This window comes from Ambystoma mexicanum, chromosome 5p (genome assembly GCF_040938575.1).
Source record: "Ambystoma mexicanum isolate Mex_15411 chromosome 5p, UKY_AmexF1_1, whole genome shotgun sequence".
NCBI lineage: Eukaryota > Metazoa > Chordata > Amphibia > Caudata > Ambystomatidae > Ambystoma > Ambystoma mexicanum.
Window position 1 is genome coordinate 875748488 of NC_090930.1, and position 13560 is coordinate 875762047.

Sequence of the window (13560 nt, forward strand, 5' to 3'; positions counted from 1 at the left end):
CAAAGATTTTGTTGGGGTATGTTACATAGCCAGAATAATGCCGGCTGTGATGGTATATGCCCCGTCTACTCTGCATAAAGAAATACACAGCAGAAATAAACGAGCAGTAAACCCAAAAATTCCTACGTATCAACCTACAGGATGGGAAACGTTTATAGATCTGATGGGGGTCCTGGTTCCTCCAGCGGGCATCTTTATGAACAGTCAAGAAATCCAAAAGCTAAACAGGGCCCTTGAGTTCATAATCGAAGAATCTGCAGACCTAATGGAAAACATCACTTATGAAATGAAAGCAATTCGGCTAGTGGCTCTCCAAAATAGGTATGTCTTAGACATACTCACTGCAGAAAGGGGCGGAGTCTGTTTTTTGGTGGGATCCCAATGCTGTGTTTACATACCAGAAGGGAGTACAGGAATCCTGGATGGAGTAAACAAACTGCATAAAGTGGCGGATAGCATCCACCAGGAGGAAGGGTCAGGAGATAGCTGGTGGATGAAGCTCCTGAAAGAAATTGGATGGCAACTTCTTACGCCTATACTGGTTCTAGCGGCAATAGTTGTAGGAATTTGTCTCTGCATCCAATGCTTCCCGGTATGTGTGTCGTGCTGTGTTTCCATGTGTTCTTCCAGCATAACGCGCCTAAATCCTATGGATAAAAGCCATGTGCAACAGGAATTTTTTGACATGGGAGGCCTGGAGAAGATTATGGTACATACAGTATGTGATGATGTTGCTTTCCTGCCATCTGCTTATGCTAGGACTGTTTAGATTGATGCTCAAGTGTGAGCAAAGGGTGGATTGAAGGTACGCATACATATGTAATGTTGTGCTCACACTTGGAGTTTGTACTAATCACCATATGTGTTAAAAGAATGTACCCTTTGTTAAAAGAAGAGGCCATCTCTTTATACAGCGACATTTAAGACCTGCTGACCTGGCAAGAACTTGTTTTTAACAGAAGAATTGTGTTTGGTCACTGTATGTCGAAGCATGTTGAGCCTGCTAAAACTATCTGCAGATTACGGGTGGGGAAGGAATGAGTAAGCACAGCCTCGTGCACAGAGATAAGGACACAGAAGGGCACGAAAGAGAGCGAATAACAGATAACAGGAAACCACAATAGCAGATGTTGAACTGTTGACCGTTGATGCAAAGTCATGACTGGGAGGAACCGCCTTGTGGTGGACATAATCTATGTGCAGCAATGTATGACAATGTAAAACAGATGGGTATAAAAGGACCACGATGTGCAGGGCAAAGGGTGGCACTTTGACGACTTGCTTTGCGAGACGGTTGAACTTGTGGCCCATTCGCGAATGCTTGTGTGTTAATAAAGCAATGTTTACTCAACTCTTTTCTGTTTGAGTTTTTATAGGGTCCCTTTTGTACTGGTTTTGGCGACGGCGAGAAATCGCACCCACAGGACTGGTCGAAACTGGTTAAAGTTGGGAGCAATAGTGCAAATGCACAGAATAAGTAGGATCTCTAGCTGAAGCAATAAATGGGAACATGTGTCAAATAGGTAGGCCTGGGGGTCTGCTTCTGGTGTCTCATTTTATTAACCCAGGTGGAATAATAGTTATCGTGCCTTGTGATCAAACACTGCAAAAAACGGTGTCATTACCGTTCAAATGACAAACCCGTTTTGATAGTCTCAACAACATGGGATGGTAAAAATACAATGTTTAGCAAGACAGTGAGATGGGACAACACTAGGAAGTGGCATGCTGCAAAAATGAAGAATGTACGTTAAAAACAAAGTTCAACTCAAACATGAAAAATATTGCTATGTGGGATGAATTAGGATGAAGATGCAGCCATAAGCATAATAGAAATAATGAGACCGGAGAGAAACTTTGAAAGTACAGAGAGCAAGATTAAAGGGATAGAGAATGGAGGATAGAAATGAGATCTGAGGAAGGGTCGCCAGAGAAAAGCAGGGTAAATGTGGTCAATAAGCCTTTAGAGAGAGAAGTTATGGCATGAAAAAGATCATAAAATAGCAGTATCAACACCAATGGAAGCATGGGGTTGAAATGTAAAATGGATACAGAAAGGGAGAAATAAACTGTTATATGAGTGGAGACGAACATGTTTTGGCAAAGGGGAATTGATGATTGACGATTGAGAGAGACTGATGCAACACAGAGAATTGCGCCCGTAGAGAGAGCGCTTCATCTTATGGATAGAAATAAGTGGTATCACAGAACATATAATAAAGATGACAAGATGGAATGAGAAAAGATGAATTGCCACATGTTTGGGTCATGAAAGAATGTATGTACAATGGAGAGAGAGAGCGAGATTAAGAGAAGGAAGTATGAGTTAGGAATAGACACCATGATTGTGACAGAGTAACTAAAGTAGAAGTTTGAACACAATAAAACCAGACTGCCATTGAAAAAACAGAGGAAGGATGGGTGCGAGGGGTAGAGAATAGGATGGAGACTGTGATAGAGGTGGACTGTGGTGCATTGGACATTGTGAGAGTCTGATGTAGCGAAAACAAATGTTGTACGGAACGAACAGAAAACTGGAATGGGAAGAAAATAGAAACTCAACTTAAGCTATCTGGCGGCAGCAATAATGCTCTTGGTCATTATGCTGGCATGATTATGGCAGCAATAAAAAAGCCAGCAGCACCATGCCCATTTATCAGTCCTCCATACACTGGTTAACAGCAGAGTGGCCATAGGGATGTGGAGGCAGGGTCAGGAGGTTACACAGATAAAAAGAGTTTTAAAACAAAACATATGGCACCACTGCATTTTTACCAAGATTTGCACAATGCTGGAACTATCACACAGATCCAAATTATATTCTCACTTCAACTTTCTTTTCTAGGTGGAACTGCCCTGCTGTAGTAACTTTCTTTGGAACCAACAGCTTGACACTCCACAATGATATGGCTGTGCTGCAGACAGTTCCACTGTTTGACAAATAAAACAAACTTCACCAATGAGGCGTGGGATCCACCCTGTGCCTCCTGCACATTAGCATACGACACAGCATTGATAATACCAAAATAGCTTCATGTTGTTTTTTGCAAATCCTGATTTCTGCTTACTGTCGATTGTAAGTCCTTTTGCATTCTTAATAGTTCAGAGTACATTCAGCATACTTTAGAGTTCTGTTTTCATCAGAATTGTGAAGATGTATTGATATATGCTAAGAGTAGTTATGTTTTACAAATGTCCTGGTGCTCTTCATTTGGATGGGGGTCTCCCAAATCAGTTGTTCAATGTTTCCTTATAAAGCTTTGAAATATATTCCAAATGAAATAAATCCAACTGAAATCTATCTGCCATAGCACAGTAAACACTGAACAGTGAGTTATAAACTCCATAAATACACCTCCGATTTGAAGAGTTCTCAATTCAAGGCAAGCTATGTATGTCTGGCTTCTGACTATAAGCTTTGGAAGCATTCTCTTTTCAAGCAGAAGTGAAACTATACAGACCATTATTTCAAATTGCATGATAGGGTTAGAATGTGTTCAGTGCAAGCGACTTTAGAGGGTGCTGACAGAGCCAGAAAAGGTTTTTGAGTTTAAACTATATTTTTTTATGCAGAAAGCATAAGCAATACACTAAAAGGGGTACTTTCTATCTTTTATTTGAATGCAAATCATTTTGTCAGAGAAATTCTTTATGTTGTGCCAAAATCAGCATGCATAACAATGTCTTGCTTTATAATGAAAATACAAAGAAAATAATGATACAAAATAAGCACAGCTATTTGTTAAGCATGGAATGTTATTTTGAACTGCAATATAAATATATGTACATTCTCACACATACCACAGCTTTCTAAATTGCAAAACGGTCATTTTCAATAATTCTTACTTTAACCCCTTAAAAGATATGATATGATATGGCATTTATAATGCGCCTATACACAAGTGTTTCAAGGCGCGACGCGGCAAGGGAGGGGAACAGAGGGAAGACAGAGACAGCGATCCTTCTAGGCCTGCTGTCATTCAGATCGCACAAGTGCAGGGGAAGGGGGAAGAGGAAAAGTGCTGAGTGGGAGGGGGGAGGGGACAGTGCAGCACATGGGGTAATAGGATAAATAACAATAAGAGAAGTGGGGCCAGCTGGTGGCAAGTGCCATGGTAAATTCAGAGTATGTTTTTTCTGAACTCTCATAAGTCATCATGGTAGGCACTGCCCCCTTCCACACTTAAGTGGTTAACAAGATCCATGTTACACAAAAACTGAGAAATAAGCAATATTGAAATGTGATGCCACGCAAAGAGAAAATGCTCACTCATGCACCATTAGCCGTATGACCCAGATGCCAATAGGCTGCTTTTATAATTAGGAGTTGTACATATCACAATCTGAAGTTGCTTATGTAAACATATTGGGGAGATCCATGTTAATGAATGAACAATTAAATTGATTGTTGCAGGCAATTTTTTAGGTGATCTGGAACAGCCGAACATTTTTTATTAATGGGCTATTATTATTAGCTGCAGCTCTATTCACTTTATCAAGGACACTAGTTAACATGATAAGATGGATGGCACTGGTTTTGAAATGAGAAGTTACAAGATAATGATGCCTTAGTTTCTGGGCTAGGCGCCAGATTATATGTGTGCAGCTGATAAAGTAAAATTGACTTCAACTTAATGGAAACTATCAGGAAGAGAAGTGTAGCTCATTGAATGATTAACACTCACTTGCTAGGATTGGATTGATTGGTTAACAGGAAAACGGGGGTAAAATAAATTAGCAGAATGCAACATCCTATTCCTTTAAAACTAGCTGTACAAGACAGCAAGGGACCTACTTCTCAGAAGCAGCTGGAGGCTAGATCACTCCACATCCAGATGGGGACAGAGCTCAGAAGACCTGTTCGATCCCACAGGACTTGACACCTGACTAAGATAGCAAGCAGATAATGTAATGGCCCGGCCATGACTGTATTGTAGTTTATAATCCTACATTTGACACTTTGCTAATTTTTCTGAATTCAGATATTTAATGTTTGCATGAATCATTTGGTGGAAAAACAACATTTCAAATCTAAACTCCTCTGGAAACAAGAAACAGATAGCAGAGAAATAAAGTAATTTTGGGCTAAAACTTGGCACTTTGCCAATTTTTCAAAATTCTAGTTTTCTGATTGTTTCAATAACTTGCTGGCAGAAAAACAACAATTGTTGCACATTTTGTAATATATATTTTTGTTTCCATGGTTATTAGACACCATGATAATTTTTTGTTTAGCAATCCCTTCAATTTTACCTATGCTGGTGACACGCTGAGTAATGCATGGTTCTGAGTTTTGGGACAGTGACTAAATATAGCCTGTTCTACATTGTTACTTCTTTGGCCAGCATAATTTGAACTGTCAAAGCAAAGGGAAATGGTAAGTGGAATTCTTGCAGAGGGATTTAAAAGGCTTTACATGGTATCTTTTATCCAAAGCTCAAGATGGCTCTTAGGTGGTTCTTAGTTAACTGCCCATAGCAGTAATGGACTTTTCTCAGAGTTTTCATCTCTTTCCATCTAATGGGCTATTTAGGGGTTGGTCTGTATAAATCCTCCTGGCCCCTGGGTTGGCAATCCACAGAGGACTATGATTGTGTTTATGATTGTAAAATTTGCTGTTCCACAATGGCTATATGCACATTGTTGATTTGGTGTAGGTAGCTTTAACATTTTAAAAGAGAATAGAAGCATATGATGCTGGGTGTCTACTCAACTACATTATACATATTAGGAAATTTACATTTTTTTGATTCGACTATTTTTAATGCTCATATATTATCTAATAAATATACATAAATATACTTAATTGATAACCAGGAGAGTGTTAGCATTCTTAATGTGTTTCTATTTACTTATTTATTTATGTGTATTAAAGACACTATATTGCAAGTGCAAGTACTTGTTGGTTTAGAGATAACATTGTTTAGAGAAGATATTGACAATGTGTAATGTATATTCTACACATAAGGGTAATATGTATTGTTTCTTAGATACTCTAGAGATAGACCCACAACAGTATCGCTGTCCAATAGTAAGCATGCCAGGTGCTCATGGTTGTCAGTTTCTCTTGCCCTAAGTGCAGAGGTGGAATTCTCTCTAGTGCCTTGCATCTGGTACAGCAGTATTCTCTGCCACAAAACCTGCCAGAGTGCCTGGTAGGCATTTAGATATGCTTCGGCTGAAGCTTAGGCTCTGGCAAGAGTGGTCGGATGGGAATCGTGGTAAGGGTATATATAGGGATAAGACACATGTTATTTCTTTTTGTTTCATGTTTTTTCAGAACCTTCTGGTGAGGGGTGCTGAGAAGCCAACCATAATGTGGAACAAGTTTCACTGTGAAGTCTCTGCCCAATCTCTAAATGAGTGGCTGAGCCGTTAGACTTAAATTCAAGAGGAGGTAGGTTTGCAGTAACGTACATTTATCAACAGAAAACTCTGTTAATGAAGAGAGGTGCACACACTTACACTCAACAAAATATGGTTTGTTAAAAACAATCAAGCGTTTAGTTCAACAAACTGCTGGTAGTTGTAACACTATGTTTAGAGACGATCCTAACATGGGGAGTTCCTGCCCAGTTAAAGTGCTACCCAATATATTATTTATTTGATTTAGTCTAGCCCTGTCTCTGACACATATATTGCCACGTAGATCCCTCCCCCTGTGCCACCAATATGCCAAGAACCTGTGGGATGTTTTAACACACTAGGCTCTGCCCTGCGACATCCCTGTGTGCTGATGGCACCAGAATCAGCAAAATGGCTGTGAAAGCCTTATGCGCGCCAAAACCTATGAAAAATTGCACTTTGAAACCGGAAAAGTGGCTGCCAAATCTACTTTGCCTGTTGTCAGTGGTGGAAGGAAACCTCACTGCTGAAACCTGTCACCGGGCTGCCTACCGAGTAAAAATGGAACACTGCAGGAAAGGCAGTGCTGTATTGAAGGAAACCCAGAATTTGCTCTTAAACCCATTTTTCTTGGTTGCTGAAAATACAGAATGCCAGTCCAAAACATCAGAAAATACCCAATATCTTTGCTGGGCGTTACCCTCCACTTCATTTACGGAATAAATATGAACCCACAATGTCAGGAAAAGTGAAATCTATCATCAAAATATCCACAGTAAAAAGTGTGCTTGCCTGTGAAAATCTGTCAAAATATGGGCGCAGTACCGGCGGCCGCTTGTGACTGTTTCAAAAGCCTGCATTTAAACTGCAAAGTTGCACCATTAAGATCTAATGTCTTAAATCTAAGTGACCTGTCATTAAGAGGAACATAGGTTGTAACCATTTAATCTCCAGGATTTAGAGACTGGAATCCGAGTTCTAGCTGCTTGATTAAGAATTGCAAGTTTTATTTTAAATTAAGAAAAAGGTTATAAAGTGACAGTGAATTTAGCTGAACTCAGAGTCACCAAACCAATTTCCCCCAGGTTTCTCCAACAAAAGGCATCTCTCCTGCTTCCCACCAAAGGCCAGGAACTCACATTCAAGTGTTGATTAAGAGGGAAGGAGATTTTGGGTCGCTGCTCCTGGAGGAGACAATGAACCTTCCTTGGCTGAAAGGATATTCAGATTGTAAGTGTCAAAAGTGGTCTCTCCCAGAAGGAAGGGGGCAGATTGCTTCAGACCTGCCAGAAACTTTGGAGACGGGGACAGACAACCATTTATGGATTCACAATGCACAGAAAGCATATTTCTAAAAAGACTGACAAAGGACCATGCAAATTTGTAAAAATTGTAAAATTAGAGCATTGTTAATGTGATTTTTTGTGCACATTTTAGAAGGACCCAGAACTCTGTGCGATGTTCTGAGAAGGCATAGTGAAAATTCTGGTTTTGTAGCAATTTTTTTCATGTCAGAAGCATGCAACTTCATACGATTATGCCCATATACAATGCGCACATATGATAAAATTGTGGACTATTAGACATTGTGTCCCGGACAAAAAGTGTGAGATTTTGCCAAACCCAGACCCGAGATCCTACCGCTACGGGGCTTGGAAGAATATTTGTTCCACAAAATATGTGATCTATGTATGTCATTGGTATAAAGATTGTACACATGTAAAGATGTGTTATATCAAAAAGAGATTTTATGTGCAAAAGGTAAAGGGGAGGTTTTCCCTGTCTCATAAACCGCATCATCATGATGACACTCTGTTTTCTCCTCCAATCAAGGGAGAGAGCAGACTTTAGCCAATACACTACCTAGGGGGTGCACCCAGGATAATTCGGCATACCCACCCCTTTATGAAAAACATAAATAGAGACAGCTTAGGACCTAGAAAAAGACACTAATTCACCCACCAACCGATTGCTGGAAGAGCACTTTGCAAGAGAACCATCCATATTCCAGACTCCAGACTCCAGAACTTGGCAAGCAGAAAGGCCCATTTTCATAGCTGATCCACTTTCAGCTGGGCCTAACTTCCAGAACCCATCCCTAAACTAAAAGGGGAAACCAAAGAGTCAGCCAGGCTGTGCTGTAATTGCTTGCCTGCCAAAGAATTATCTTCATAACCAGAAGGGCAGATTAAATCCCATTCTGGTGCCATGCTGTGCTGTGCAGACAAGAGAGCCATTGCAGATCCAGTCCAGTCGTGCTATCCAGTCCTGCCGTGTGATGTCCAGAGGGCCTTGCTGATCGCTGACCCGTCCAGTCCGGTGTGCCCAGCAGTCTGTCCCAAAAATCCTTGACCAGAATCCCTGACGTTCCATTCAAAACATTGGTAGTGAGTATCCATAGTATCTGTATCCAAATCAAATCTATCTCATACCCAGAACTATTTTGTTAGAAATCTTTTTGTCCTGCCTGAACTCTCTCTCTTATCCTATAGTCCTTCTGTAATAATATTGTTAAAATCATCTTTGCGCTGATATATTGCATCTGAAGAAGGCAAGCGTCTCCGCAGGCAAAAACCTGATCGGTGACGTCCTGGTCTGGTGTTTGTGCTGTCGTGTAGTTTGTATTTTAAAAAGCGCATTCTTGTTTTACAATTTGGCCTCTTTCTGAAAAAAACCACCTCCACAAAAAACGTTCATAACTTCTTTAAACTTTATGCTAGAAACGAAATTGAAGTGTCTACTTGAAGCTAACATGCTGAACTTTCCAAGGAACCCAAAACATCTCAACTCCTTATAGTTATCCCGCAATTACGCTTACCGCATGCAGAAAAGTTTGCCGGAAATGTTTCATTTGGCTCAAATATATAACGTTTGAAATAGCTTTTCCTTACACCCAACCTCAAAATTCAGTTTTTAACTTGCTTATTACTCTTAAATCATTGCTAGTGTTTGTCTGAAACCATACAAAGTGGCTCCCATTAGTATTTCAACAATTTCAGTGAATTAAAACCATTTTCAGTGTTTTACCCATTCCATTCAAGCCAACTTTAAAAACATTTTTGACAAGCTTGCCAATCAATCCTGTTTTTCTCTGGTGTTTGCTGGGGGGAAATTGGGATTAATATATTTGCTTGAATTCTGCATTCCTGAAACCTGTTCTCTCTCTTTCAATCTCTTTATATTGCATTTTGGGGGGATTGAGGGGTGTGCAGGGGAAATATTAACCACATTGCCATTTGATTGAACACACACAAAAGTATTATTTCTATGCTGGTTATTTTTTTCCATCATTGCTCCTTGGGATTAAAGAGGTTGTTTAGTGTGACATCACCCCATTGGTGATCAGTGTATACCCATTAAAATAGTGTGATATATATATTGTGAAATCCATAAATAAATATTTTAACTTTGCAAACCAGCCTGCTTCCTGGTTCAGTGTGACGGGGGGGATTCAAAGAGAGGGGCGTGATATACGTGGTACATCGTTCAGAATAAAAGAATTTATAGACACAAATAAATAGTTAAGGGTTTCAGTTGTGCATCCCACGCTAGGCATTGATTTAGGTGAAGTGCCGGATTGAAATCACTTACAAGATTGGGGGCTCATCACGAGATCTCAGAATTAGACATACCACTTGTGACATTGTAATACAGCGTGCTAACTGACGGGGTACATAAACCCTGTTGGGCTACCCCGCTGTGTTACACTGTGAAAAGCACCCCTCAATAGGAACGTTCTAAGGAATTTAGTCTGTTTTGTAAAAATAAAATAAACTCCTCTAAGTCAGGAAGGAAATTAATATTTCCAGAATGGCGACCTTGGTAGAAATCAATATGGCAAAAGAACACCCACTGCACAAATTATTTGTGAGGGGTGAATGGACAGAGCAGGATCAGAATGTTTGGTTGCCACTGCAACCGGATTAAATATATGGCAGGATCAAGGTCCATTACAATGGCACTGAGTTAACTGTATATGGCCCCTAAGGTAAAAGAAGAGCAAAGTAAGATTGCCAGTGGCATATCTGTACCTCCACATTGGAGCAATACAGGACAAACATGCCGAAAACCTAGATCTGGCAAACAAACAACTACAATCATTAGAAAAAACCCAAACTGGTCTGGACTCTGCAGATCAAAGGCTACAAAAGAGCCATGAATCAGAAAATGAAACCAGGCAGTACCTGATAAAAAGAAAAGAAGATATGGATATCCTGCAGCAGGAGAAGGTACAGCAGGATACCAAAGTACTGGCCCTGCAGGAGTGCCAAGAAACTTTGGACTCTCTACTACAGAGCCAGAAAAAGCTGGAAGAGCAAATGCATTTTAATAGAGCATGCACAGAGCAGGTAGTCACCTTGTAAAACCGCCTAGACCAAGAAAAAGAAGAGAATAATAAATTAATCCTGAAAGACCTTGACACCTAGACAGAATTTGATGGAGAGCGCCAGAAAGCTGGTGCACTCCAAAAACAAAGGGACGACCTAGCTGCACAGAGGGGTACTCTTATTCAGGAAAGGAACACCTTAGGCCAGGAGGTCAGTTATTTAAAAGATAAGATGGAAGAAAATCACCTGGCCCTTCAGGGACTGGTTGAGCTCCAAAAAGATTACACAAAACTGTTAGAGCACTCGAGGAGGATGGAAGATGCTCTGGCAAAGAGTGACTAGGCCAGTAAGGACAAGACTCAGGAGGTAACCCTCCCGCAGCAAAAATTGGCCCAGTACTCTAAAATGACACAGGAAGCACAGAGAGACAATGAGGCTCTCTGTGAGAAAAATGACAGACTCCACAGACAGGTAGCTAAGCAGGAACAACTGATAGAGACTAGCAAGGTCTTGATAGAGGAACAGAAAGGTCAGGTTCTTGCATGGCAACAGGGAGCAGGGGCTGAGAGAGATGAGGTCTGCTGGGAAAGGGAAACACCTGATCATAACCTCAGGAACCCTAGTACCAGAGGCCTTCATCTCTTCCACTCCAGGGACTCTGCCACCCCCATGTCCACTGGCGAACATGAGCCAAGGGCCACGGGGATGGCAGACTTCAATCCAATGAGGAATATGGGGCTCATCGATCAGCACCTCCCAGGAATGGATGGGCGGGCATCTGGGTATGGGTCCCCAAGTACTAGGGCCATATTCTCTGATCAGGGAGACTCCAATGAGGGGAGGGTCAGAGAAATGGATCCTCAAAAATATAATTTACCCAGAGACCAGATGGTAAAATTTAGTGGAGAACTCCATGAGAGTAGGCCCACTAAGGGCATCTTGAAAACCTCTGCCTAACTAGGAAAGTGGTGGGGGGGTACTCAGCAAATCCTGGGAGCAAGGAGGAATCAGAAGACTCCTCTGAGCGCCACAGGACTCACGAAACTATGCCCCCACATTCTGCCAGCCATTCCCAAGCTCGCAGAATCCGGGAGAGCCAAGAAGATCAGACAGGCACCTCTTGTAGCTTTGCCTCGGAGTCAGAGGATGAGTGGACCAGGGCACCCGAACCAAGAAAGCCAACAAGGTCAAGAGGGCCTTGCTCAAGGATCCCCTAAAACAAATAAAGGCCATTAGGAGCGTCATCACGCCCTATCATAAGAATGCAAAATATTCGGTTTGGGAGCACCTTATGCTCTTTGAACAAATGATGGAGACTTTCCATTTGAAGGACAGCCAAAGCTGTATTCAATATGTAAAGTGGACCTTCTCTCCCGAGTACTCCAGCTTCTTTGCGGGGCTGGAGGATCAGAATCATTCCAGATAGTCCACCTATAGGGCGGCCATCTTGAAACATTTTTCTGTGCACAGGAATCCTCAGGAGGCTCGCAAGGCAGCCTACAACTTGCAATGTGGGGAAGATCAGGCCCCACAAGAATTTGTTTAAGAATGAAAGCGTGCCTTTGCGCAGACCACTAGAAGGGTGCGCACTGACAGCAAAGAGTTTGTAAATACTTTCTTCCACGCTCTCCCTAAGTACATCATGACCCAGCTATTGATGGACTTTCACGAGAAAAGATCACTAGACTGGGTCATCAAACAAGCCACGCGCATTTATGAGGTGCAAAAGCTAGTGGAAAATAAAAATAATCCCAAAAGCCCCAAAACAACCAACACCCATGCTGCTGCTAAAGTAGCAGAGGTGAAGGTTGCCCCCATTCTAGATTTAGAGATGGAGGGCCTAAAAACCTGCCCGCACAGAATCAAAACAACCCCAAACCCAGAAGGCCCTCGGGCCAATCACAAACAGGGAGCCAGGGAGGCAATCCCACAAATGGGACCCCTAACTCTCCTGACTACATCAGCCCACGCTAAAAGGGCAATAGACCCATCCTGGGTTATGTGTGGACTCCTCCAGCCCAGGGGGGGGTCCAACCAGACAGCAGCTAACCCACGTAACTTCCCTCCTCACTTCCCCCAGGAGGGCAGTAATCCCCCAAATACTGCACAGAATGTCTTCCCAAGGTACCTGCCAAACCTTAACCCCCAAAACAATCCATCCTTCTTTCCCCACTTTCCTGAGCCCAGACAATCCAATCCGGGAGAGGGGAGTCCAAGGTTGGAGGGGTACCAAAACTTTCCCAACCCGGGGTATTTTGGGAGAAGGGATAACTACCCTTCCCAGGATCAGCCCAGGGGAGACATGAGGAACCCGTACCAGCCAGAGCGGGTGTCCCAACTAGAGCGCCAGGTCCAAAACATGGCACAGGATCTGGGTCGCATGCTGAGGGCTCAACAGAACCCTCAGATGAGCATGGCGGCTCAGAATGCCTCAAACCCAGGACCTGGGGCTCCACAGCAATGATGGGGGAAGAACCCCGACAACCCACCGGTTCCCAGGGAGGAGGCACAAGTGGAAGGGGGGTGTAAAGCCTTGGAGGAAGCTTCCTTCCCCACTTGTAAAATACCCCTGGAAACCCAGGAACTGGAACCAAAATCTCCTCCCCCCGAAATCTGCCACCCAAGGAGCAGAGGGGGGTAGGAGAAATAAAGAGTCCAAAAAGACCCATTTTGAGGAGGAGGTACAAGTCTTCCAGTTGAAGGAGAGGGATCCTCAGAGGATCCTGGAAAAAGGAGCTTCTCCCTCAGAGATGGGAGAACCCCTCACAAAGAAAAATGGGTCCCAAAGGATCAAAATCCAGACTGGGTAAATGTGGGGACTGAGTTAGCACCGCCCATCATCAATCTCCAGAATGACCAATCAGAAAATCCCCTGGTTCAAACCCAT